We start from the raw sequence: 26,945 nt of genomic DNA, 5'->3' as shown, positions 1-26,945 counted from the left end.
GGGCCCTGGCACTAATGTCACAGCTCCACCCTCCCCAGGCCAAGCCACTGAGCGGCTCTCATTCCCTGGAGTGCCACTGTGGCCCCCGCCCAGCCCTACCCCAGCCCGACGCATCCACCTGCCAGCCTTGGTGGCACGGGCCCTGAGAAAAGCACTCACCCCAGCCAGGGGATGTATCGATTCTGGGTAAGTAAGTCACTATTAATTTCATGACTTTAGCTCTAATGGACCTTTGGGGATAAGGATGGATTGCTTCAAGTGTGGTTTCTCCGATGTTCTGTGTGTTTTTACAGGGCTTTAAATATTTACAAGTAAATGCAGAGCTGAGCGATCAGCGGAGGGCTTGGGTGCTTGGAAGGGGCAGGGTTAGAAACAGAAGGGACTCTAGTCCTAGCTGTGCCACCAAGTGGTGTGTGGTCCGGGAAATCACTCCCTCGTGTCCACAAAATGAAAGAGCCGCGTGCTCCTCTGATGCGCGCTTCCTGCACGAATGTCAGAAGGCTCGAGATTTCACAATGGGAGAAAAACATCATCCAAAGTTTTCTCACTTGAAATGACTAAGCGATGAACTAAGTCCCATGTTCACAAATTCATGTTTGAATAGTGAATAGTTTGAGTGGTTACCGAGGGGGAAGGAAACTGTTTTTCTCCAAAACATTTCTCGACTCCGTCCCTTCTTAACCCTGCCTCCGCTGCCCCGCTTCAGCCACGCTGGCTTTCCCTGCACCGGCCTCTCGAGGGGACTCGCTGCCACAGCGCTCTGTCTCCTTGATGCATCCTGCACGTGGCCACCTGCCTCCTGGATGCCAGGCCCTTCCTCTCAGGACGTCCTGCATGGCCCTTCTCCCCACTCGGGCCCCTGTCCCCGTCCTGTCTCTGCAGACCTCCGATGTTTGCAGAGCTGCGCGGCACCAGTGGGTGCCTTTGATCCTGCTTCTGTCTCCCCCTGCGCGCCGACCTGGGCCCACAGGTGCCAAGGTCGCAGCCCTGGGCCCGCGGGTGCCGACGTCCCAGCCCTGAGACTGGAGGGAACACCGGGCCCCGCCCGCACCTTTAAACTTACTGAGACTGTAAGACGGGCCCAGCAACTCTGACGGTGACCCCTCGGCGAATCGGAGAGTTGTGTGCAGCAATTAGGCGAAAATCCCAGGGGCCAGACGTAGGGGTCTGAGACAAAGACACTTCGAGCCCTAGAAGATGGTGCAGTGAGAAGGAGGCCCACGGTTTCCAATGACTCATTCTATGCACGGAGGGGCGTAGATTAACTGAGGGAATTCAGAGGAGCATGTGCTCTCATGGTGTTTTCCAGAAAGGGACACAGCGTAAAGAATGGTATGAAACCACGACGGGGCCTGGTGTTTGCCCAGAGAACCGTTTCCGTGTTCTCTCCTTCTGAGGGAGACGAGGCCCGCTGAGAACCGGGTCCTTGGGTTACGCAGGCAGGTGTGCGTCCAGGGTTCCTAGGGGTGCGAGACCAATCCTCTTTCCATCCTAATGTCTCCATCCTAATGTCCATCTGTCCAGTCAATTCTCTCCATCCTTAACATCTGTGGTACGTGTTAACTGGCTGTCTCTTGTCCCTGTGCCCTGCCTTGTCCCTCAGGAATCACTGGGGCATTTCCTTCCTGTCCACCTTTAGACCGTGTCCGAGCTTCCTGCTGTGAATGCTGTGTGCTAAGATGATACTGATGGTCTCAGATGCCCAGACAACCACATGTAGAACGTAAACGAGGGGAGGAGGACATGCTTTTGTAACAAGTGCTACTGGACATTCGGCGAGGCTCTGATGACCGGCTGGGGCCTCCCCATTGAGGGGGATGGCAGTGGGCAGACGCCCGACTGCCAGGTGGAGCTGGCTGACCCCGGCTGGGGGCTCTGGGCTGTTCGGGGACGCCCCCCGCCATGGTTGTGGACCCTCCACTGCATGCAAGACTCAGCTCCTGAGACCCTGCACAGGAAGTAAGTCCCGCCTTAGCCAGCACGTGGGCCAGTGGGCTGTGAAGCCCTGGTGCCCTCCACCTCTATGTGCGCCGTGTGCCATGTGCCATGTATATGTGTGTGTGTGCCGTGTGTGTGTGTGCTGTGTGCCGTGTGCTGTGTGTGTGTGTGTGCTGTGTGCCGTGCATCATGTGTTGTGTGTGTGCCGTGCACCGTGTGTGTGCCGTGTGCTGTGTGTGTGCCGTGCATCATGTGTGTGTGTGCCGTGCGCCGTGTGTGTGTGTGTGTGTGCTGTGTGCCATGCATCATGTGTTGTGTGTGTGTGCCGTGCGCCGTGTGTGTGCGTGCCATGCGCCGTGTGTGTTTGTGCCATGTGCCGTGTGTGTGTGCCGTGCGCTGTGTGTGTGTGTGTGTGTGTGCTGTGTGCCATGCATCATGTGTTGTGTGTGCGTGCCATGCGCCGTGTGTGTTTGTGCCATGTGCCGTGTGTGTGCTGTGCGCTGTGTGTGTGTGCCGTGCGCTGTGTGTGTGTGTGCTGTGCACCATGTGTGTGTGTGCTGTGTGCTGTGCGCCGTGTGTGTGTGTGCCATGTGCCGTGTGTGTGCCATGCGCTGTGTGTGTGTGCTGTGCATCATGTGTGTGTGTGTGCTGTGTGCCGTGTGTGTGTGTGTGCTGTGCGCTGTGCACCGTGTGTATGTGTGCTGTGCGCTGTGCACCGTGTGTGTGTGTGCCGTGTGCTGTGCACCGTGTGCCATGTGTGTGTGTGCCATGTGTCATGTGTGTGTGTACTGTATGCTGTGTGCCGTGCGCCATGTGTGTTTGTGTGCCATGTGCCATGTGTGTGCCGTGTGTTTGTATGTGCTGTGTGCTGTGCACCGTGTGTGTGTGCTGTGTGCCATGTGCTGTGCGCCGTGTGCCATGTGTGTGTATGTGCCATGCGCTATGTGCACTGTGTGTGCCCTGGCCTGGCGTTGAGCTTTGGTTGTGTTGGCAGCTTGCGATGAGAATGAAACTGCACTGAGCTTCCAGACTAGACTCGGGTCACACCTGCCTTCCTTTCTCAGGCCATCTCAGGGTCATCTTGTGACACTTACACCACAGTGAGGGTGCGAACGGGGTGTCGGGACGGGTCACCCCACTCATCTGTGAAAGCGCTTTGAAGGCCCTCCCCTGTGGATGAAGGCGAGCCCTTCCTGTCTCCCCCCGGCGACACCGTGTTCTCCCAGATGCACACCCTAAACCTGGCGTCCAGCTGGCTGCCCCCCACCCCCGCCCACACCCCCTCCCATCCCCCCAGTGCGCTGCCCGCGCCTCCCCCTGCCAGGCGGCTCCGGGTTCGGGCGTCTCCTGCGCCTCTGCCTGGAGCCCCCGACTGTGCTGTTCCTGCAGAGGGAACAGCGCACGCAGCGCCTGAACCCGAGTTCAGGGTTGTGGGTCTGCAAGACACCCTGGGCAGAAGGGCTGAGGGTGGCCGCGCGCCGAGAGGGGCCGTGACGAGGCTGGAGCTGAGGGGCCACGACCAGACGGCAGCGGGCGGCCCCGCCCACCCCCCACCCGGGCCGGGCGGCTCTGGTGAGGTTTCCTCCTGCTGAAGGTGCGCTCCGGCAGGGCTGTTCCAGGGTAGGTCAGTGCTTCTTGTCTCTGTCACAGAGGCAGAGGACAGGATCCGCCTTTTCATGTGGGAAAAACATCAACTAACAGAGGGAGTTGTTGCAAACAACAGATAAATTGCCTTGCCTAGGACTGTTTTTGGTGTCTATTTAAGATGACTAGATTTTATTTTAATTACTCCTTTGCGGACCGTATTTGCATATGTTTGCATATGTCTACATGATGCCTTAGCTAAGGTTTCAGCTGCCTGCAAAACTTACCTCCCAGCCCCAAATCTCTTAAACAGGGTGGAGCTTTGAAAATCACTGCTAGGGAACAAAAGGAAGCTCCTGAGGGCAGGGCTGAGGTTTGGGTCCTCCTACAAGCCAGGCCCTGGGGCTCATCCCAAATGGGCGGCCCTGTATTTTAAAACTTTAACTTCTGTGTCAGACCAAAGGAAGAGATGTTTATTCAGGGCAAATTTTATATAGCCTGTAGCACATTATCTAATTTAATGGTGTTCAGTTTATTCAAACACCATAATTACATGGATCCTTGAATAGGTGGTGAGATGTTGGTTTGTGCTGGTTGGTGTGATGTCCTGATACATCCCAGAGTAATCTGGGCAGAAGATTAAAAGAATTCACAAAGTCCCTTTGAGGGGCTGGGTAAAAAGGTGGAAATAGTAAACTTCCCCACCTGGGGAAAACCTGATAGTCTCACATTCCCTGGGGACTGCCAATTAGATGGGCCAGGCGCTTGATCTTGGGACTTACATTTGTGAAACTTATTCCTGAAAACAAGAAGCTAAGCCTGCTCATAATTATGCCTAAGAGTCACCCCCAGAGCACTTCTTTTGTTGCTCAATGTGGTCTTTCTCTCTAAACCAACTCCACAGGTGAACTCCCTGCCATCCTCCCTAGGTGGAACATGACTCCCATCGGTATAAATCTCCCTGGGAACATGGGATATGACTCCAGGGATGAGCCTGGCCCTGGTATCATAGGATTGAGAAAGCCTTTAATTTTAAGAAATTAAAAAAAGTTTAAAATATTTTATTTTAAAATAAAGTGTAAAAAGTGTATTTTACACTTAAGTCTGAATTACCTTAATCCTAACCAGATCGGCTCACTCGTATCTCTAATTGAGGTCTAATGTCTTTTTCAGCTTTTTAAACAGCTGTGTGTGGGATAGTGCTGACTTCCATAGCTGCAGATCTCAGGTGTCACAGAGACCAAAACCTCCAGGGAACGACCAGGCTGTACACAAAGAGCGCTGCATCTCAGAACGCAGAAAAAACAGTTAAAACTCAGGAATAGATGTGACTCCTGTTAGAGCTTACAATCCAGGAACTTTTATAAATAAACCCTCCTCTTATAACCTTTCCTCTCACATTCAGTTCTCAGAGTCTGCACGTTATGGTTAGTCCTTAGAAGTGAGCATTATAGCACCTGCCTTTTTGTTTCTGGCTTATTTCATTCAACATACTGTCTTTAAATTTCATTGACTTATTTGCATGCCTCACAACTCCCTTCCTTCTTGTAGACACTCAGCATTCCATTGTTTCATGTACACCACAGCTCCCCTTTCCATTTGTCAGTTGCTGTACCCACAGGACACCTTCATTCATTGCAAATCATCGATACTGCCATCATAAACATCAGTGTGCAAATGTCCATTCCTGTCCCTGCTTTCCGTTCTTCCAGCCATATATACCTAATAACAGGCTTGCAGGATTTACGGCCACCTTACATTTGGCCTCCTGTGGGACCACCCGACTGCCTTCTAGGGGGGCTGCCCTATTCCAGCTCCCTACCAACAGTGAGTAGGGAACAGTACCTCCCTCTCTCCAGCACTTGTGTCTTTCTGTTTATTTTTTTAAATGATTTTACTCACATACCATACAATCCATTCTACTTGTAAGTCATTGGCTCCTGGTAAAATCATATATCTATGCCTTCATCACCACAATCTATGTGAGGATGTTTTGGTTTCTTCCTCAAAGAAAGAAGAGAAAAAGAAAAGAATAAAAAGTAAAAAAAGTAAGAGGAGAAACAACACGAAGACTCTCATACCCTTCCCTTTTACCCCCTCTCATTGACATTTAGCTGTGGTCTGTTACCGTGTTGTATTACAGTATTACTGCTGACTGTAGACCCCAGTTTGCATTGATTGTCTTTTTTCCATATACTCATCCCTCTTTCAACCCTTTGTGCTGTTGATACTCTTCATTCTCCCTCATTTAGAAACATTCTGTATTTGTACATTGATCATGTCATTGTCCACTCCAGGCCTTGCTAGGTTGTGCAGGTCCAGTCCCAACCTTCTCTCTTTCCTTCTGTGTCACACATGCCCCAGCCTTCCTCCTTCAACCAACTCATACTCAGCTTTGTTCTCTTTACTTACAACATTGTCTACGCCTGTCGAACATTCTGCACTCTTTCAGCATCAAATGCCTAATCTTTACCCTCTTTCTCTGTCCTGGTAACCTGGTGTTCTCAACTTCACCTCTCAAAGTTCGCTCATTAATATTAGTTCTTATTAGTAAGACCATTCCATATTTGTCCTTTTGTTTCTGGCTAATCTCACTCAACTTAATTCTTTCAAGATTCATCCACATTGTTGAATGCATCATGACTTTATTCTGATACGTCATATCTTATTGTGTTTCTTTCTTTTCACCCTTACTTACCCTTGCCTTATTCTCTCTCTTGTCTTTTCCTATCTGCCTATAGTGCTCCCTTTCGTATTTCTTGTAGACCATGTCTCTTGTTCACAATTTCTCTTGCTGTCTGTCTGAAAATATTTAAAACTCTCCCTCATATTTGAAGGACAGCTTTGCCACGTATAGAATTCTTGGTTAGCAGTTTTTTTCTTTCAGAATCTTCAATATATTATACCACTGCCTTCTCACCTCTATGCTTTCTGTTGAAAAGTCTGCACACAATCTTACTGAGTCTCCCTTGTGTTTTAGTTTGTAAACTTCTGGAATTCAATATGCTATAATTGGAATAGCCTTTATAAAGGAAATTTAATAAGTTACAAGTTTACAGTTCTGGGCCTATAAAAATGTCCAAACCAAGGCATCCAGGGAAAGATACCTTAATTCAAAGAAGGGCAATGGGTCAGGACACCTCTGTCAGCTGGAAAGTCACGTGGCTGGCATCTGCTGGTCTCTTGCTCCTGGGCTCTGTTGCTTTCAGCCTCTGCTCCTGTGGGGGTTCCTCACTTTGCTTCTCCAGGGCTGGCTTTCATCTCTTGGCTTCTGTTGACTCTCCCCAGGTTCTGGCTTGCTTTACATCTCCTGGTGATGTCTGCTGGGCTCCAAGCATCACCAAACATCTCTATCTCTGTTCTCCATGTGTCTGTATCTGTGTCAGCTCTGGTCTGAAGTTTCTGTCAGCTCTCTCTCCATTGGCGCTGTTGTTTCTCCAAAGTGTTTCCCCCTTTAAAGGACTATAGCAAACTAATCAGATCCACCTTGAATGGGCAGATGATCACATCTCCATCTAATCAAAGTTCACAACCTCAATTAGAATGTGTAGATAGTTTAATCAAATGTTTCCATGCTACAATATCAGGATTAAAAGGAATGGCTGCTCCCACAAGGTTGAGTCAAAATTTAAAACATGGCTTTTCTGGGGTTCATAATAATTTCAAATCAGCACACCTTGTAAGTGATGCATTGCTTTCTCTTGCTGCTTTCAAAATTCTCTCCTCGTCTTTGACATTTGACAATCTGATTATTAAGTGCCTTGGAATAGGTCTTTTCAGAGCTATTCTCTTTTTGGTGTGCTGTGTTTCTTGGGTCTGTAATTTTATGTCTTTCATAAGCAATGGGATTTTAGTTATTATATTCTCTGTTATCCTTTTGGCCCCCTTTCCCTTCTCTTCTCCTTCTGGGACACCCATAATACATATATTTGTGCACTTCATGTTTTCATTCAATTTCCTGAGACCCTGCTAAAATTTTCCATTCTTTTCCCTATCTGTTCTTTTGTGTGTAGAAATCCAGATGTCCTGTCCTCTAGCTCACTAATCCTTTCTTCTCACTAATCCTTTCTTCTGCATCTTCAAGAAGTCTTCATGTTGTTTTTTATCTCTTCTACTGTGCCTTTCATTTCCATAAGTTCTGTCACTTATTTCTTCTAGCTTTCAGGTTTTTCTTTATGGTCGCCCAATGTTTTCTTTATATCCTTCATCTCTTTTGCCATATATTCCCTCAACTTATTGATTTGATTTTGAAATGATTTAGCAAGCAGATTTGGGCATCTTTAATTAGTTATTTCAACTCCTGTATTTTGTTTAAAGTGTTGGTTTGTTCCTTTGACTGGATCATATCTTCATTTTTCCTGTATAGTTCACAATTTTTTGTTTGTGTCTAGGCATCTGCTTTCCTTGATTAGTTTATTCTGGAGGCTATTTTCACACTTTCACCTGGGGTTTTCTTGCTGGTTGGCTTGGTTCTCTGTTCTCTGCTGTTCAGTTCAACTTATTCCACACCTCTAGCACAGCTTCTGTTTCACTGGTCAGAATTTTTCAGCTTTTTTTTCCTTCTTTCTTGCCCTGTCTATATGGAACCATTTTTTTTTTTATGAGGCTCTCCCCAGGTATGATCTACCCCACTGCCATCTTCCCAGGCCCAGGTGTCAGGAGGAGGGTGTAGCAAATATCCAAGTTCCTTGGAGATGAGACCCAGCAGGTTGTCTGACTTCCTTCTGGGGCCTCCTGCATTTCCTGTCCTGCCCAGAAGGTGGCGCTTGTCAGCCCGCAGCTCCCTATTGGTGTAAAGTGATGGGAAACCTTTAATTCTCAACAGACCCTGTACCTGCCAGAGGTGTGGTTGAGACAGAGGCTGTGGTAAAAGGCAAGCTTAAGCTGTTTCTGATTCCCAGCCCCTGTGGTCTAAATTCTTTGAGGGAGGGCCACCCACTTGCCCTGGGCCCTGTCCCCCTTTTCTTTGGGAAGATGGGCCATTTAGGGAATTTTCTCCTTCACTTGACTTGTTAACTGTATGACTTGTATGTGACTTCTCTCTCAGACCTGTCTTAACTCCACCCTTGCCTTTGGGTAAGTGCTGACAATTGAAAATGCCTGAGGCTTTCTCTAATGAGCTACTTAAAATACTTTTAAAAAGAAATAAAAAAGAGAGAAAGAAAAAATCCCTTTCAGAGCAGTCTGCAAGATTTGCCAGTAAAGAGTAGGAGTTGGTATCTGGCTCTTTGTACCCCTTTTCTTGGGGCACAGCCCTTTTCCAGTATTCTGAGCTTGACTGATTTCAAAAGCCTCTTTTCTTTTTTTCTTTGTTATCTTCTTCTCCTTTCTGTCATGAGAGACCTCAGAGTTACTTTCCCACTTTCTCTAGGTTTATCTGTGGTCAGACCTCATATTCAACAGTTCAAATTTGTTAATTAAAACTGCAATTGGAGGGAGATGCAAAGGTACTTCAGTGGTAGAATTCTCACCTGCCATGCAGGAGACTGCGGTTTGCTTCCCGGCCCATGTACTTCCCCACCAAAAAAAAATACAACAAATGGTTCTTCAATAACAGAATACTCACATGGAAAAAGAATGAAATGTGACCCCTGACATACAGCATACAAACAAGCAAAGAAAAAAAATGCAACTGGAGTTTGGTTAAGCTGCCTTCCTTTGCTCCCAGCAGAGACTGGTTCATATTCTCCAGCAGCTTGCTGTGCACGTGGGGGAGGCGTGCCAGCCTCCACAATTTGCGGGCTTTACTTACCACTCCCTGCTGTGATCTTGGCCCTCCCACCCCTTCCAGACTGGTGTACGATGTGTGTCTGGTGTGGGTATCCTCCAAACCGTTGTTCCAGACAGATCCTGGCTATTTACTAGTTGCTCTAGAGGACGAACTAAATTCCACACATCGCACGCCACTGTCTTGCCTACCTTCCCCCACTGGAGCCTCTTAGTTCTCACAGGTGCCTTCAGTGATGAGCCCTTTGGGGGAGAGGGAGGAGAAATCCAAAACTCATGAGACGGGCTTCTCGACAGACAACAGAGCTGGGAAAAAGGAAACCTGGTATTGGAGATGTGAAGAAAAAACGTGAAAGAGTTAGAAATGGGCAAAAGAAACAGATAAATTAGTGATTATCCCAAGTCTGTCGAATTTGCCATTCTGGGTTATCTTTGTCTTTTATTGGCTTTGAGCTTTTGATGTCTCTGTTAGGTATAGATAATTATCAGTGCAAATGACACTTATCTATAAACATGCAAATTAATTCTGTCAAATGGAGAGAAAATTGATTTCCCTGTGTTCTGCCTCCCTTCACAAGGACAGTTTATCTGTTACTCGGTTCAGCTCCCTCTTTGCATAGGTATATGTTGTTCTTTGAATTTTCCTTTGACATTATTGGAACAGGTTGCTGGTTCTCTTTTTAATTAAAGTATTAACATCTTTGATATGTGCTCATTTTATGGTCGTATAAGATTCAGGGTTTTATTTTTTTTTAAAAACCTATCCTTCAGCAATGGGCAGCAGAGTTTTTGAGTTTGACCAGAAATAATCCTTGGAGAGCCTGAATGTAATACTTTATATGGCAGAAGAAATTTTTAAGTGTGATTAAATTAAGGATCTTGGGATGGGGAGATTCTCCTGCATCATCTGGATGGTTCTGAAGTAATTGCAAAGGTCCTTGTAAGAGAGGAGAAGGCCATGTGATGACAGAAGCAGGGGCTGGAGTGACGTGTTCTGAAGATGAGGAAAAAGGCCACAAGCCAAGGAGTAGGAACGTTGGCTGCCGTAGAAGCTGATGAGAGCAAGGAACCCGGAGCTCCCAAGAACCCTCCCTGCCTAACTTGACTTTAGCCTAGTGGAGCTCCTCTTGGATTTGATTGCCAAAACTTTAAAATAATAAATTTGAATTGTTTTAAGGCACGAAATTTGTGGCAATTTGTTATAGGGGCAATAGGAAGCTAATACATAAGGTAGAGAAACACCCAAACCTTTATGATTTCCCACACTCCCTCTGAACAATATCAAATACAGTTGAAGTATAAAAGATCCTGTTTCAGTCTCCTAGCTGCCATAGAAATGTCAAGGGTCAGCATGAATAGGGGGATTTTTTGGGCTCATGGTTTTGAGGCTAGAAGTCCAAAATCAAAGCTTCTCCCAGTTGGCAGTTGGCTCCTGGGTCACACAGGTGTGCACACGGCAGCCCCCCTGAGTGCCGTGGGCTTCTGGCTTCTCCCCTTGGCTCTTATCCTGTCTGGCTTTCACTCTGCTGATTGAGGGTTTCAGGATCCGCATCAAAGCCCCCGACTCATCTGGGCCTTAACTGAAGGAACAGCTGGAGGAGGACTTATTTACAGCTGGTCCCCCCCACAGGGATGCATTAGGTTTAAGAATGTGCTTTTCTGGGGTACGTAGTTCCAAACCACTGCAGGTGTCAGCTTTCCCCCCCTCAATTTTATAATATTCTCTTGAAAAGATAAAAACAAAAGAGTTGGAGGAAATTTGGTCATTTATTAAGGATCATAGATACGTTAGTACATGAATAGTCTTAGCAGGGCTCTTTATTAATCAAAGTGACAATGGAATATATTAAAATAAATGCAGAAGAAGTTTCCATGACTTTAGCTCATTCAGCAAGGTTTTTTTTCCTTTTTTTTTGTAATCAAGGACATAACTAAATCAGCCAAAACACAGAAAATTATTCTAATGAGACATGGAACCTCTTTTCCCTGGGCAGATTACACAGAATGGAGATAATAACTTTTCTACTTACTCCTTGTTAAGAGCAGACCGAACGTTCCAAAACCAATTTTAACAGAAAAACAAATTCTAGTTTCTTAGTAACATAATATTTGACCATAAAACACTCACAAAATTCTTCCCGGTTTTAATCTTCTTAATTATTCCATCAAAAAGGATCCAGCTTTGTCCAATGTTTAATATGTGTCATTACTTATTTTTAGCCTTGTTCTTTGTAGTTATTATAAACCAAGGCAACTAAATCATTTTCTGCATTCCTTTCACTAAATTTTTATATTCATTCAAGTTTTAACTTTCACCATCTTCTTTCACATTTGGAAACAACAGATACTTAATTTAAGGACAAAATCCTACCTATCTTTTTTTGTATAAATGCTCCATTACCTTTTATACACGACCATATTTCTCTGCCACTCTTGTACCTAGCAGAGTCCTAATCATCCATATCAATTTTAATTTTTAACAGAAGTAACCCACTTCTTTACAGAGAGAACTGTTGCGTGGGGTGGGGTGAGAGCTGTCAAATGTGCGCATTTCACAAAGCCAGCAGGCACACCCCATGTGATTGTATACACGCGCAGGCATCGTTTCATCACGTTCTGAAACGTGGTGAAAATGGCCCTTCCCGCACCCAGTGGGACTCTAAGCTGTCCCAGGGTGTACTCGACAATGTGTGGTGACACATTTGATTGTCACATCGGGAATGGGGGTGAGAGGGGTTACAAAGGGCATTCGGCGGGGCCAGGATGCTGCTGAACACACTTCACAGGGAGCCCCCCAACAAAGCGTGGTCCGACCCGAGACGCCAGAGGGACTCTGGACAGCGCCCGCAGCCCGGCGGGGTGTGGGGCGCTTCCCGCACAGGTGTGCCCAGCAGGCGGGGCTAACCGGCCCAGGGCATGGGACAGTTTCCAAATCTGCCTCCCCATCGTGGCCTTTCGATTGGGTTTTACACACGTTAGAGACAAGGAAAGAGAGTCCTCCTGGGTGACAAGCAGTGGCAGCCTGGCGAACGCCTTTGTTTCCTGACCTCGGTTGTTCACTTCTTCCTCTAGGCTGGGGCGCTCTGTGATGCCGGGGCTGGGCCCCCACGTCTGGGCCGTGACGAAAGCCTCTTCCAGACGTCATGCCTGCTCCTCATGAGACTAAAACCCTACCTCCCCAAGGCTTCCGGTTGTGAGGGTGCATTTTAAATGCTAACCCTACCATCCCTCTTGGGAGAGAGCCTGCTTAACGTGACCTAAAGGCGTAACCACACGGCTACATATGGTAGTAGGAGCAATGACGTACAGGCAGAAAGGTTACGCCTGCTGACCAAGAGCGCAGCGTCCGAGCTTGTTGGAAATTATGAGGCACTCAAACATTGCTCATTAATTAAATAAATTGAATGACAATTGAGGTTGTTAATGTTGACTAAGGATCTTGAAATTTGTGTTTGAGATGCACTAGAGAACACAATTACTGTTGGCATAAAATTTATCACAATTGTGATCCTGTTTGGTTAAATACATAATTTTGTATTTTTCGTAATCCAGACCTTCATGTGGAAGTCTGTTAGCCTGTCTGATTGGTAAACCAGTATAAGAGTTTTAGGGGATTCCGACTAATCTCTTCACAAGAAGACAAATAGAGAGCTTATGAAAACATGTTTTGTACCAGTCATGGATGAAGTGAGGGAGCAGACGTAGAGCTGCTTTTAAACCAAAGTGACCAAACAAGTCTGATTTGTTCAAGGATTCACTTAGATTGTACGAATTTACATTCTTAAATACAAATGCTTCTGAGCTAGTTGTTCCTGAGAGTTTTTTGTTTGTTTATTTTTTGGAGAGGGAGTACATTTAAAGTATTAGGAGTTTAGTAGTTTATTTTCCAGGACTTAAGGGAATATTGGATTTATGTAAGGGCTTATTCTCTATGAAACAATCAGAACAGAGCTCTTTTATGAGGCTTTATAGTCTATTTTATTAATAAATTCCAGGTGTACTTAAATATCTTGAACTCACACAACAAGAGGTAAAGGATTTTCTCAGTCATAAACACATGACAAGTAGCTTAAAGCTTCAAATCCACAGCATCAGCCACAGGTCAAAAGGAAACACAGAAACAACAGAAACAGACCAGCTCCGATCTCAAGGAACTATTTCCCTTTCCAGTGGGTGCATTTTGTTAATTGATTTGTTCTCCCAAACTGACAAACAAAGAAAGCAAATATACCCAACCAACCCAACAAGCGAAAAAACAAACAAAAATACCAAAGTCACACAATCGCTATCATCTTGGTGGGACAATCTCCAAAACTGTGAAGATATTATTTTGAAAATGTTCAAACATGACTGTCAAAACAAACGTAGGTTGAACATGCACTAAACATTTAACTCACTGATGAAGGAACCTGCAGGGTGGAAAACGGATTCAAATAGCATTTGAGGTACTGAGTATTAAATGAAAATGAAGAGAGTGTTAGAATAGACTGCTACGGTAGACGAAAGCCTGGTTTGCGTCCTATGGTGCGATGAAAGTCTAATCTTTGGGGTTATTTTTTCTTCTGGATAGACATCACTTCCTCTCTATCAGACAAAAATCTCCAAGTTAGCAGGCAGAGTTCAGAAAATCCAGCCCTAACCAGCAGTGGACAGTGGGTCACACAAAGATGCATTCCCTGGAGAAGTAAAGCAACCCCTTGAGGGGCTCTCAGACGATTCACAATGCACAGACATCCATTTCCTTACTTCTGAGCCTTTGTTTCTTTTCTTAACACAGCTGCTGTTGCCTTTGGCTCCAGCATCCTCCAAGGAATGTCCATTTCCAGGTTCTGGAAGGAAAGGATTCTTTCATTCTTTCAGCACAAATATTTCACACTTCTTATGGACTTGGGGATGGAGCAAAACAAGTCTTGGGTGGTCCTTTATATGCTCGGAGGGGGAGAAAGATCATAGCCAGGGTGGGTTTGTAGTCGGTGAGTTGGAGAGAGGGGCCTTAGACGGGAGGGCGTGACGTGAAATGATGGCAAAGGCCAAGGAGAAGCGGGGCCAGTGGCCTGCAGCACTCCCAGTAAAGGCCGAGGCCGAGGCCGCCTGTGAGCAAAGACCGGATGTGATGAGGAGGGGAGGCGGTGGGCAGGGGAAGCGTCAGGCTCCTGTAGACCCCTGGCAGGGAAGGAGAATGGGTAGCAGTCTTAGTTTGCCAAAGCGTCACAGGCTGCTCAGCCGGCACAACAGAGCATCTCACACCAGAGCGAGGTCCTTGGAGGTCCTGATTTCCCTGGGATCCGTCCATTCTGCCCACGTTGTCTGGATCCTTGACTCAACCTCCGCTCCCCCCCCCCAACGTGGCGGCTGTCCCCGTCTCCTGCTGACGTCGCGTGTCCTCTGCTTGTCAGGTCTCCAGCCATCAGCTAAGGCCCCGGTGCCGTGGGGCCTCGTCCTCACTAATGGGGTCGCGGAACAGGGCTGCAAATGTGTCCGGCCCCCAGAACCAGGTGCGCGGGCTGGAAGGTGCCTTTGTGGGGACACGATGCAGTCCAGGGCAGCGGAGAAGCTCCTGGTCGCATGGCCTCGTGCGGCACATGGGACGGAACTCTGGGCGTGCTGCCGTCACCCGCCGATTCTAAAGTGTGTTAGGAAGTGTGAGGAGCAGTGTAACCAGCTCAAGTGAGGACTTTGCACGCTCACGCAGTGTGGCAGAAGCTCTTTTTTGACTTTCTCACCAGAAAAGGCCCTCACAGGAACCAGAAGCAATAAGTGCAAAGTGTGGGATCTCAGGCTCCTTTTATCTTAGTCCTGAACTCAAAGGCGTCCCTTCCCCATTGGCTGCCTACTTGGGAGTTACAACCTAGTCTCGGAATCTAGCCATTCAAAAAGTGAGTTTTCTACACCTGATTATCATAATTCTTCATTTAGTTTTTGACCAATCACAGATTAAGGTATGTTGAATCCTTCATTTGCATATCTGACTGCCCTTGTATACAGGGGACCAATCGGGTGAGCCTCACACCGTAAGCACCTGTCATATTCTAATGAAGTTAATCCTCCGTTAAGTTTCTGGGAAATGTGGGCCAGGTTAGCAGGTGGAGACTTAAGTTTCTTCCTTATTTATTTGGCTGGAAGGCTTCCACTGTCCCTCACAGAAGGCTTTGGTTTGATTTGGGCTGGTTGGAGATTTGGGACTCCTACAAACAAAGTGTGATTTTTGAGTCATAGATTACATATATATGGTTAATTTCTGATGATGAAACAATTAAATGATAATTACCTGACTCTTCTAGGGACTTTTAAAGTGCTGTGATGGCCTAGATGCTAGCTTACCTCCTGCCTTAAGGACTGTAAGTAAAGGTTATTAAATAAATATCCCTAAAATGCCTCAGTCTTTTCTCCTCCGTACAAGCCCCTCTGGAAGTAAAGTGTGCTGTCATTGAGCTGGGTCTTAAAAACCCCGTCTTTTTCTGTAATTTGCTTTCATTTCTACACCAGTGAAGCACCGCTTACAGTGTGGTGTCTGCCCGCAGAGCGGGGCAGCACTATTGATTGCCAGTGCTTCAGGCCAGCTCGTGTGCCTCTGGGAAACGTGCTTCTTTAGGGGATGGTGAGTCAGCAGAACAGAGGGTTTAACCAGAAGCTACCAAAGGGCCTGACGGAAGGGCCTGGGCGGAATTGGCAGAGCTGGTGGGGAGGGCACCGATCAGTTTGGTAACATGAAAAAGAGATCTCAGAAGACCAAATTTCCTTAGAAACACTAATGGATTCAAGGAGTCTTCAAACTGGCTCTTGGTCCTTCAGTACAGGTTTTCCAGAAGCACCAGGTCCTACCCTCTGCAGGGTCATGGGGCAGTGAACAGCCACCAGCCATCCATGAGGAATTTCAATTTCAACGAAAATCCCTGCTTGACCGTAACTTCTCATCTCTCTTCTTTTTCTTATCAAATTGGCTCACGATTATAAGGTTATAAGCTTTTAGGCTCCGGTGTGGCCCCCTGTCCCTCCTTGGTGCTCAGTGAGCACTGACTGAATTAGGCCATAGGACCCACTGACTGCAGTGCCACGTGGGGCACTGGTGCTCGTGGCCACTGCTGAAGCTGCCAACACAGGGCTGGGCATGGCCACAGGCGCCATGCGAGCGTGCCCTCTCCTCACACACTCAGCAACTCTAGGCGCTCCCTCCCAGGTGGAGCCACGGCTCAGAAAGTCAAGCAGTGTGCCCAAAGTGATGTGGCTTTTATACGTCCAGGTCTTGGGGTTTGACTTTTGTTTATACCATGTTACTCAGCCTCCAGACAGCCTTGGCAGTTTATTTCAGTTTGCTGAAGCTGCTGGAATGCAATACAGCAGAAATGGACTGGCTTTTACAGAGTGAATTTATTAAGTTACAAGATACAATTCTAAGGCCATGAAAATGTCCAAATTAAGGTATCAATGAGAGGATATTCTCACTCAAGAAAGGCCAATCACATTTGGAGTTTCGCTGTCATAAGGAAAAACACATGGCGATATCTGCTGGCCTTTTGCTCCAGGATTTGTTGCTTTCAGCTCCTGGTTCAGTGGCCTCCTCGCTGACCTTTGTCTGTCTCCAAGTATCTCCTACGTCTGTGTCTGGTTTCGGCTCTGCTCTCTGTGAGCTCGTCTAAGGATGCCATGAACTGCACTGAGTGGGTCACATCTCCAAGGAAACAACCTAATCAAAAGGTCTCACCCACTATGGGTCTGCACCCACAAGACTGGATTAAGAGAGCGTGGTTTTCTGGGGAACATAACAGCTTCAGACCAGCGCACAGGTTTTCAAAGCAACCAAACAGGAAGGAATACAATTTTAAAAGCTCCCGAATATTGCAATTTCATGTTAAAACACCAAATAAGGTCACACAAGGAAAGAACCTTTAAAGTAGATTGAAAACTAGGTTTTTTTTTACTTTTATAGCTGTGCCCCACTTAGAATCACTTTTCATCTGAAAAAAAAAAAAAAAGGAAAAGAAAGCAATTTTATGAAGTGCTAATTTTAATCAGCTTGCATCTGCTAAGGACCTCCCGCTCTCCTCCTGCATGTCCATTACGTAATTCTCCCATTTCTACGCCTGGCACTACTGGAAAGGTTTACACCTGGACTCCCAGTTCCACCACACTAGAATTAGACAATGTTTTACAATTTCATATACCTTTTCGTTTTCTGGACATTATAGACACAGAAGGGCCTCTGGAAGCAATGCATATTTAATGAAATTAAAACTCAGAGTAAATCTCAGGCTTTTTCTAATGTGAGAAAAGTTTGCTTATTCTGCTAATTTTCTCCTAGTACAGTTATGGATTTTAGCAATTTCTGAGTTGATGTAAAGAGATCACACATTTTATTTCTCCATGTTTTCTCTGCATAATCCCTGAATGCCGCAGCTCTCCCGGAATTGTCGCTCACTTCCCATGGTATCGTTTGGTGTGGTTGGCTTGGTCAAAGTGTAACAGATTTACTGCCCTAAACCCACTTTACTAAGGCTCAAAAGTGAAGCCATTTTTTTTTCTCAGAAATAACATTAAAACGCACGCTTTGTGTTCCAGGGGAGGCCACATAAGCTCCCTGCAGGGGGAAGCCTCTCGCCTTTTGGAGGCCCCGCGCCTGGGAGCGCAGCTGGGGGCAGCCAGACAGCCCCAGACAGGCCACGCTCATGCGTCCCCGCCGCGTAGTGCCTCTCGCTCCCCCGTGTCCCCCTCACGTCCCCCCCACGTCCCCCCCACGTCCCCCCACGTCCCCCCTCCCCGCGTCAGCCTGCACAGCTCATCACAGGGCCCTCTCCCCTCACTCTGAGTAACTGGGGAGCACTAGGCGGGGGGCCCTAATTACCTGGGCAGAAACAGACTGAAGGAACCAGTGAAGGGTGTGGAAGCCGGGGAGGATGTCAGCAGGAGGGGCCCTGCCCTGCCGAGCCTGGAAGGGCCAAGGAAGAGAGTGGCTGCTGGGCCCCGAGACACCTTCCCACAGGTGGGAAGGCGCCAGGTAGAGCTGCGGCTGCAGTGGAGGAACCCAGGGAAGAGAAGCCGGAGCCACCGTGGCTGGGCGGGCCGGGCCTGCAGGAGGAAGCCCCGTGCCATCTACCCCCACCTCGGGTCCCTGCTGGTGCCTCCCATTGGCTGCACCCATGCGAAGCCAGAGGCAGGGTTGGCGATGTAGTGATGTAGTGTCCCCGGGGGAGCCTCCGAGGTCTCAAGGCGGGGGAGGCGACTCAACAAGTCCTGATGTCCAGGTACTGCAGAGACTCCCACCCTTGTGCTGCGGACGCCTTGGGCTGGACGACCCCCTGTGGGGAGGGAGGGGCCACCCTGCCTCGTAGAAGGTTTGGCAAAGCCTTGGTCTCTACTGCGTAGAAGCCAGTGGACCCTCCCCTCAAGTCGTGACAATCAAAAACTGTCTCTAGACATTGCCAAGGGAGCCCTGGGAAGGGAATTTGCCTCCACGTGAGATCCACTGTGTTGGCAGATAAAAAGGGGATTTGTTCACTCAAGGATTCATTCTTTCAGTCAAGGAACATGTTTTCCCCACTACGACTGCCGGCAAAGTGTGATGCTGAGCCCTGGAATTGCGAACATGAATAAAGACATGCTTTTTGCTTTCTAGAAGATTTTCATTTTATAGAGGGAGGCAGATAGGTGATTGTTAATAGGAAGTTATAGCATAGAGCTATAACTGAGGTGTGGAAATAAATGAACACGCTCAGAGTGTGTGTCAAAGGGAGCTCTAGAGCAGAAAAGGGGGGCTTCAGTGGGCTCTGCAGGCTGCCGGGAGGGGAGGCTGGGTGTGGGCCAATGGGAGCGGGAAGTGCTGTGATTGGTTAAAGGGGCATGTTTGGTTCTGTCTGGTTGCTGTTCAGCTGGCAGTTGGGGCTAAAGTTAGGAAAGCTGGCAGTTACTGGCCAAGCCCCGGCCATCAGGGCCTATTGCTACGGAGACTATGGCTTGGCCTCCTGAAATGGTGGTTGCAGATTGCAGCTTGTCACCCCAAGGTGCCAAAGTGCCCTGCCTGACGTGTCTTGAGAATGGGGTACAGGTCTGTGGGAGACCCATATGGGTGATAAAGGACCTATATTAGTTGGGGCTTGTGAGGGGAACACTTTTGTTCCTCTCTCCGTGTTTCTCCCCATAAATAGGAACTTCTTGCGGCACACCCCGCTTCTCAGGAGCGTGTGGGTGAAGTAGCTTCATCTTTCAGCTCCCTGAACTTCAGCGGCTGGTGTCTTGACTCTTGCTTTCTCTTGGTTGCTGAGGAAGGTGGCATGTGTTCCCTTCCTGCTTCCACAGCCCTTGGTGAGCATCTTCTCTGGCAGCGAAGGCCGGTGGATCTCAGGCTGCTCTCGGCTGGGTGGGTAGACCTTTTCACGTCATTGCTTTAGGTGCAATGAATTCTCTCATAGCTATGGAAGTTATAGCTCCTGATTGAACCTCTTCCATACAACTGCTTACGGGGCCTATTCGTCTGGAGGTCCGGTAAGTATTTCTAAACATATCCTGTCCAGAGCACAACCCAGTATCTGCTCCTACCTAGTCTGCCCCATGGCAAAACCGACAGCTCATTTCTTTCCATTGTTTAGACCCAAACTCTTGAGTCATCCTTGGCTCTTCTCTTTCCTTCCTGTCCCACATCCAGTGTGTCAGCAAACCCCGTTGGCTCCACCCCGCTGGATTTGGAATCTGCCCCCCCCCCCACTCCTGCATCCTTACTGGGGGAGGCTTCCTAATGGCCCGCAGGCCTTGTGCTGGACGCGGTGGTCTCCTCCTCTCAGCAGCCAGAGCAAACCCTCCCTCGCGTGAGTCGGGCCATCTCACAACGTGGCTCAAATTCTACAGCGGATTTGACTCCCTTTCAGAATAAAAATGGAATCACCGTCTTGGTCCACCTGAGCCTGAGGGACCTGTAGCCTCTCCAGCCCCCCGCCTCCTGCCCTTCCTGTACCTGATCCACCCCAGACCTGGCCTTCTCTCCACGTCACTCCCGTTTCTGCTCCAGTGCCCGTCTCAGCCACCACACCTAAAACACCATCCGGTGCTCTGATTTTTCCCCTTAAAACTTCTCACCATTTTACCTATTATAATTTATAATTGTTAGTATGTGTCTCACCACTTAGGATATAAGCTCGGTGGCATCTGCAGTTTGTTCGTCCATTGACTGTTCTATCCGTGGGTTAGGCCAGCACTTTGACACTGTAAATAGTCATCCTCTACACTAGCAAACCTGCCATGGTTAAAGGAATAAGCATGATAAAACACAACCACCTTTTTTGGGGGGTATTACACGGAATAGGAATGGCTGAGCATGATTTCCTCATTTTAAACACACATGCTCTCTTCTTCCTTTCCAGGCTCCAGAGGATTGCGGAGATTGCTGCTTTATTTGTCTGTTATTTTTGGTAGCACACATCTATGAGCATCTTTCATTGTTACCCTGAACGATTTCACAGTCCGTCTGCTCCTGCAGTGGAGGCAGCAGACTGAGAAGAAGCTGGGTCCTGAAAGTAATTGTGTTTTGAAGTCGCCCTGATTCTTCTGTATCTGAACCATGGAAGCCAGACTCCTGCAGAACTAGCCTTCACCCAGGCGCCCTGAGGTGTTTCTCTCGTGTCCCGCCTCTCGTTCCCCTGCCCCCTTTGTTTCTTCTCACACGCGTGCACACGCAGGAGCAGGTCTGCGGTTCTGGGCGGTTGTTCTCTCACGGCACCTTGACTGCAGGGTTGGGTGCTGCCCTGCCCTCCCGCCTCACAGCGCTGCTTCACCCCTCTCTCAGACCTGCCTGTTTCTCCTGCTTACTGTGGTCACACTTAGGAATGCTCATAAAGTACCCGTAGCTGCTCCTGGCCGCGCGACTAGATTGCTGGTTGATAGTGTGCACTTCCAAAGGTAATCTAGCCTGCTTTATCTTTATTTTCAAGGACCAGTCAACTAAATACAAACTTCTTGAGAAGATTTAATACACCAACATGATCCTTTGTTAAAATCATGTCTTGCCTGTGTTAACAAAGACAATAAAAATGGAGAATAGGATGAATTTGTGTTAAATCCAAATCAGGATGGATTGTTTTAAAACTCATCTTTATGCCAGTCCTTAGGAAGGAAGATTTAACACTTCTCCCAGGGAGGGTTCTCATCATCCTTGCAATCTTAGTTCAAATTCTACCTCGTTCAAAGGTAAATATATGGTATGCTTTTTGAAAACAAACTTCCATTTATAACAGCCATTTTGCAACTGTGTAAGAAATTTGAATAATAGTTAGTTATTTTGTTCACCAAAGCCTTTGGAAGCAGTTAACTGTGAGTATGCCAGGAGGTGCGCCATTTGTGATTCAGACACGTGGACCCAGGTGTCTGAGGGACGCCTGCCACGCTGGGATGCCAGCGTCGAGCTCCTCAGATGTTCACATGCTCACTTTAAGAAGACAATAAGCTTATATTTTCTGGACATAAGTGTTTTTAAAAACCAGCATGTCACCTTTAAAGGAAGTTAGTTAGAACTACCATTTATTGTGGGTTTTATATGGACGATCAGGCTTGGTACTCCTGTTATCCCCATTTTGTAGACAAGAAAACCGAGGCGCTTATCTTTTTTTCCCTTCTTCTCTTGTTTCTGATGAGTCAAGTTCACAATTTGGGATTTAATGGGATCATCTGCCAAGCTCCATTCTTGGGGAGAATGGTTTCCTTTAATTTATGATAAATCAACTGCATCGAGACCTCTGGAGACCAATAGGATTCTAATGAGTTAACGGCTTGTTGCAGCGTGTTTATTAATGTGAAAGAAAATTGTTCTAAATATATAATCCTACATACAACATAAGTAGAAACCATAATCCTGTATGCTATTTGGGGAGTTTTAACAGAGCTTCAATGAAAAATCTTTCACTGCTTAGTTCAATGTAGATATAAAAATGGGTGGAAATACATTTACTTACTAAATTGAGTTTTACATATTTAAAAAAACCTTTTATTTTGAAATGATTTAAAATTTTACCAAACAGTTACAAAAATAATGCAAAACTCCCACAGAGAACTCTGACATCTCCCCTGCTTGGGAGGTTGTGGACGTGCTCACTGGGTGCTTCATTTTGCTAAAGCTGCCAGGATGCAATATACCAGAAATGTGTTGACTTTTACAATGGGGATTTATTAACTTACAATTTATAGTCCTTAGGCTGTGAAAGTGTCCCAATTAAGGCATCAACAGGATGATACCTGGACTCTGAAGGCAGCTGTTGGCATCCGGTACCTCTGTCACAGGGAAGGCACCTAGCTGGCATTTGCTGGCCCTTTGCTCCCAGATTTATTGCTTCCAGCTTCATGTTTCAGTGGCTTCCTCTGTGGGTCCCCACTTAGCTTCTCCAGGGTTTTTCTCTCTAAGTTCTTTTGACTTTTTCTGCCCTTAATCCTCACATAAAGGACTCTAGTAAAAAGGATTAAGACCCGCCTTAAATGGGGTGGGTCACCTCTCAATTGGAATAACCTAACCCAGAGGTCCCACTCACAATAGGTTTGCACCAGAGAAAAGGATTAAATGACTGTGGCATTTTCTGGGAGTACATGAGGGCTTCAAACCAGCAGATTGACCATCTCTCAGCCTTTTCGTACCCCCTTTCTTCTCCCCTCCTGCTTGTTTGAGAGTGGGTGTTTGTGTTTCCATTTGTGCTTATTTGGAGGCAGGTATTTGTTATGTTTCTATTTTGCAAGAGACAGCAGGCAGCAGGAGGAACCATTAAATCTTAAAGCAGCCCAAGGTACTGGCCAGGGCTCAAAGATTGTTCATTGGTAGGATTCCCTTCCCCCGGAGCGTATAAAGGCCCAGCACTCAGCCAGTGCAGGTGTCCCTCATCTCTGATGTGAAGCTGGGTGTTTGCAACTGCTGTTCACTCATCCTGACCTGAGCAAATGACCTCCCTGGGGAGCTAGTCATAGTGGAAAGTTTTCTCCTGCTCTTTTGGGCCCTTTGTGCTATGTAAGTAATAAAGTGGTCCGTTGCTGTGAGACTCTGTTATGCCTTAACATGTGTTCCCATGATGCAGTGCATAGCCATTGACTCTCTCCAGTCCACCCAGATACCCAGAGCTACCAACTTGCAACATTTTCTCCATATCATTCTATCTATCTATCATCATCATCTACCTATCCACCTGTCTGTCCATCTACATATTTATATATTTTCTAAACATTTGAGAGTAGATTGGGTATATTACACTCCTTGAAAACATAATACTTTCATGTATAGCTCCTAAGAACAATGATGTTGACTTATGAAACCACCTTAAGAGCAGTTATCAAGTTCAAGAAATTTAACATCAATATAAACCTTACAGTCTATATTCCAAATTTTTATATTTCCCAATAAAGTCCTTTGGACTTTATCTCTTCCATTATTAGATCCCATCCTGAATCAGGTATTGGATTTAATTGCAATTTTCTCTTTAGTCACTCTTTTTTGTTTTAATAGTGAAAATTTATTGTATTAGTTTGCTAAGTGCTGCTAGAATGCAACATACCAGAAATAGAACAGCTTTTAAAAAGGGAATTTATTAAGTTACAAGCTTATAGTTCTAATGCCATAAAAATATCCAAACTAAGGCATTCAGAGAAAGATACTTTAATTCAAGAAAGGCCGATGTCTGTCACATGGGAAGGCACGTGGCTGGTGTCTGTATCCTCTCCCAGCTTCTGGTTATAAATGGCTCTCTCGACATCTGTGGATCCTTCTGACTCCTGGCTTGCTTAGCATCTCATGAGAAGGCAAATGGTGATGTCTGCTGGGCTTCACATCTCCAAATGTTTCCACATTTCTGTTGGCCCTCCAAGCATCTCCAAGTGTCTGTTGGCTCTGAATTTCTCTAAAATGTTCACTCTTTGAAAGGACTACAGTAAACTGATCAGGACCCACCTTGAATGGGCAGAGTCACACCTCCCTCCATCTAATCAAACGATCCCACCCCCAATGGGTGTGTCACATCTCCATGGAAACAATCCAATCAAAAGTTTCCACTACACAATACTGAATCAGAATTAAAAGAAGCATGGCTGCGCCCATGAGATTGGATCAGGAAAAGACATGGCTTTTCTGGGGGTACATAACAGCTTCAAACTGCCACACATATATACAAACTGTATTTTCCCATTTGAACCACTCCCAAGCATACCATGCAGTGGGATTCATCACCTTCACAACATCACTATCACCATCTTCCATTATCAGAACTTTCCCACCACCCCAAACGAAAGTTCTACACCCTTTATGCATGAAGTTCCTATTTTCCCTCTCTTCCCAGTCCTCTGTTAGTCAACACTCTCCTTTCTGTCCCTATTAATTTACATATTCTAGGTATTTCATATACGTGGAATCATACATTATCTGTCCCTTTGTGTCTGATGCTTCACTCAACGTGATGTCTCCAGTAATTCATCCATGTGTAGCATGTATCAGACCTTCATTCCTATTTAAGTCTTTAAATTCTAGATTTTTACTTCTAGCTGCTCTAAGATACTGGAGACTAACATTCTATTGAGTATATATAATGCATTTTGTTTATGCATTCATCTGCTAATGAACATTTGGGTTGGTTCCAACTTTAGGCTATTGTGAGTAATGCTGCTCTGAAGATTAGTGTACAAATGTATGTCTGAGTTGAGTTTTCCATAACTTTCCTGAAGGAATTTCTTAAAAATCTGACTTGAAATTTTAACAATTAGATTTTATTCATTGGTCCCATCTTTATGTTTTTGAAAACATAATTAATGCAAAGTTACAAAATTTAAAAATATGCAAAAAATAAAAACATCAGCTTTTTACCATATCCACAATACCAGGTTCCTCTTTCTAGAGTCAACCACTAAATCAATTAGCTGCTTGTCCTTCTACAAATATTTCACGCATATGCAAATACACATAGTTATATCTTTTTTAAAAAACTTTTTATTGTGTAGTATGACATACATACAAAGCAAAGAAAGAAAAAAGCAATAGTTTTCAAAGCACTCTTCAACAACTAGTTACAGGACAGATCCCAGAGTTCATCATGGGTCACCATACCATCCTCTCAGGTTTTTCCTTCTAACTGCTCCATAAAATTGGAAGCTAGAAGGAATACATCTATTTTTATCATCATTTTTTTGTGAAAAATAACATATATACTAAAGAACAATAAATTTCAAAGCACAGCACAACAATTAGTTGTCAAACAAATTTCAGAGTTTGAACGGGTTACAATTCCACAATTTTAGATTTTTACTTCTAGCTGCTCTAACTGGAGACTAAAGGAAATATCAATACAATGATTCAGCAATCCCACTCGTTTGTTAAACCCAAACTTCTCTGTATAACTCCATCACCCCTACCTTGGCTCTTTCTATCCCACTCTTTAGGGGTGTTTGGGCTATGGCCATTCTAAGTTTTCCGTGGTGGAAGGGGCTGTCAGTAACATGGGGTGGAGAGATGGAACTATCTGATGTTCTGGAGAGGCTGGGCTAGGTGTCAGGACTTACCTGGTCCAGGGACCCATCTGGAGGGCGTAGGTTTCTGGAAAATTACTCTAGTGCCTGGAACCTTTGTAGAATTTTATATATTGCCCTAGGTGTTCTTTAGGATTGGCCGGAATGGTTTTGGTTGGGATTTGGCAACATAGTTACATCTCTTTTTTGCAAAACATATTAGTATACTATACACAGGGCTCCTCTTCTTGCCTTGTTTTTTGCTTAAAAATATATGTGGTGGATGATTCCGTATCACTCCATAAAGTGTTTTTAATTTCTTTTTAAAGAGCTACAAAATATTCTGTTTTATGCATGAGCTGTAATATCTAACCAGTCTCTTATTTAATGATTATCTCAGTACATAAATGAAAAGTCTCTCTCTGCATCTCTCTCTTGTTCTCTCTCTCTCTTTTTCCTCTCTTGCTCTTGCTTCCGCGCTCTCTCTCCCATCTCTCTCTGTCTCTCTTTCACTCTCCCATGCTCACTCACTCTCACCTTTTTTCGTGTGTTGGGATTTGACCTTGCCTTGGCAGTCGTGCCACTTCTCACCCCGCTGTGCCCGAGCACGCACAGCCTCTGTGACACTGTTTACCTTTACACATTCCCACAATCTCAAATTTTGTTTGTGAACTTACTCTGACAATGAACAGAGGGTTTGGGATCTTTGTCTGAGCTGTTGAAAACTCATTTGAAGTTTAATGGCCTGGAGGTCTGGGCTCTGTGTCCTATAAATCATTTCCGTTCTGTCAGTCCTGCCTGGGAGGAATTCAGTGTTCTCCTGTGAAAACATCTGTCTGCATAAGCAATCTAATCCACAGTTTCTAAATAAAATTACTTTTTCGTCCTGCTCCTGAGCCTGGCTAGCTGCCGCAGACGTACATCCTCTGTTACGAGAATACTTATTAGTTCATTTTCACTCAAACAAAAGTGCGCTCAGCATATCACTACCGGTGATGTGCTACATGTGAAGATGTAAAGATAGGACGTGGTTTCTGCTTACCATAAGGCTCAGAAATAGATGTAAAAGGAGGTAACTTCCACTTCTTTTTTTTTTTTTTTTTTTGCACGTGCAGGCACTGGGAATCGAACCCAGGTCTCTGGTGTGGCAGATGGAACTCTGCCACTGAGCCACTGTAGCACTACCCTTTCACTTTTTCAAAGGTGGTGTTTTTTTTTTTTAAACAAAATTTTTTATTAGAGAAATGAGT

At 46.0% G+C, this 26,945-nt stretch overlaps 1 long non-coding RNA gene across 2 annotated transcripts; it reads left to right on the top strand.

Annotated features, from left to right (window-relative positions):
• The first annotated feature begins 19,069 nt into the window (after positions 1 to 19,069).
• Positions 19,070 to 21,268, top strand: LOC143679657 (uncharacterized). Of its 2 annotated transcripts, none has more exons than XR_013173892.1 (3): positions 19,070 to 19,545; positions 19,653 to 19,725; positions 20,598 to 21,268. It is a non-coding gene; the product is annotated as an uncharacterized LOC143679657 (long non-coding RNA). The 2 variants fall into 2 exon arrangements; XR_013173893.1 differs by adding an exon at positions 19,886 to 20,045 and having other exon boundaries at positions 19,070 to 19,725.
• Positions 21,269 to 26,945: the final 5,677 nt, after the last annotated feature.

The sequence above is a fragment of the Tamandua tetradactyla genome, chromosome 4 (genome assembly GCF_023851605.1).
Source record: "Tamandua tetradactyla isolate mTamTet1 chromosome 4, mTamTet1.pri, whole genome shotgun sequence".
Classification (NCBI taxonomy): domain Eukaryota; kingdom Metazoa; phylum Chordata; class Mammalia; order Pilosa; family Myrmecophagidae; genus Tamandua; species Tamandua tetradactyla.
Note: the sequence above shows the minus strand (reverse complement) of the source record. Positions and strands in the feature narration are given on the sequence as shown.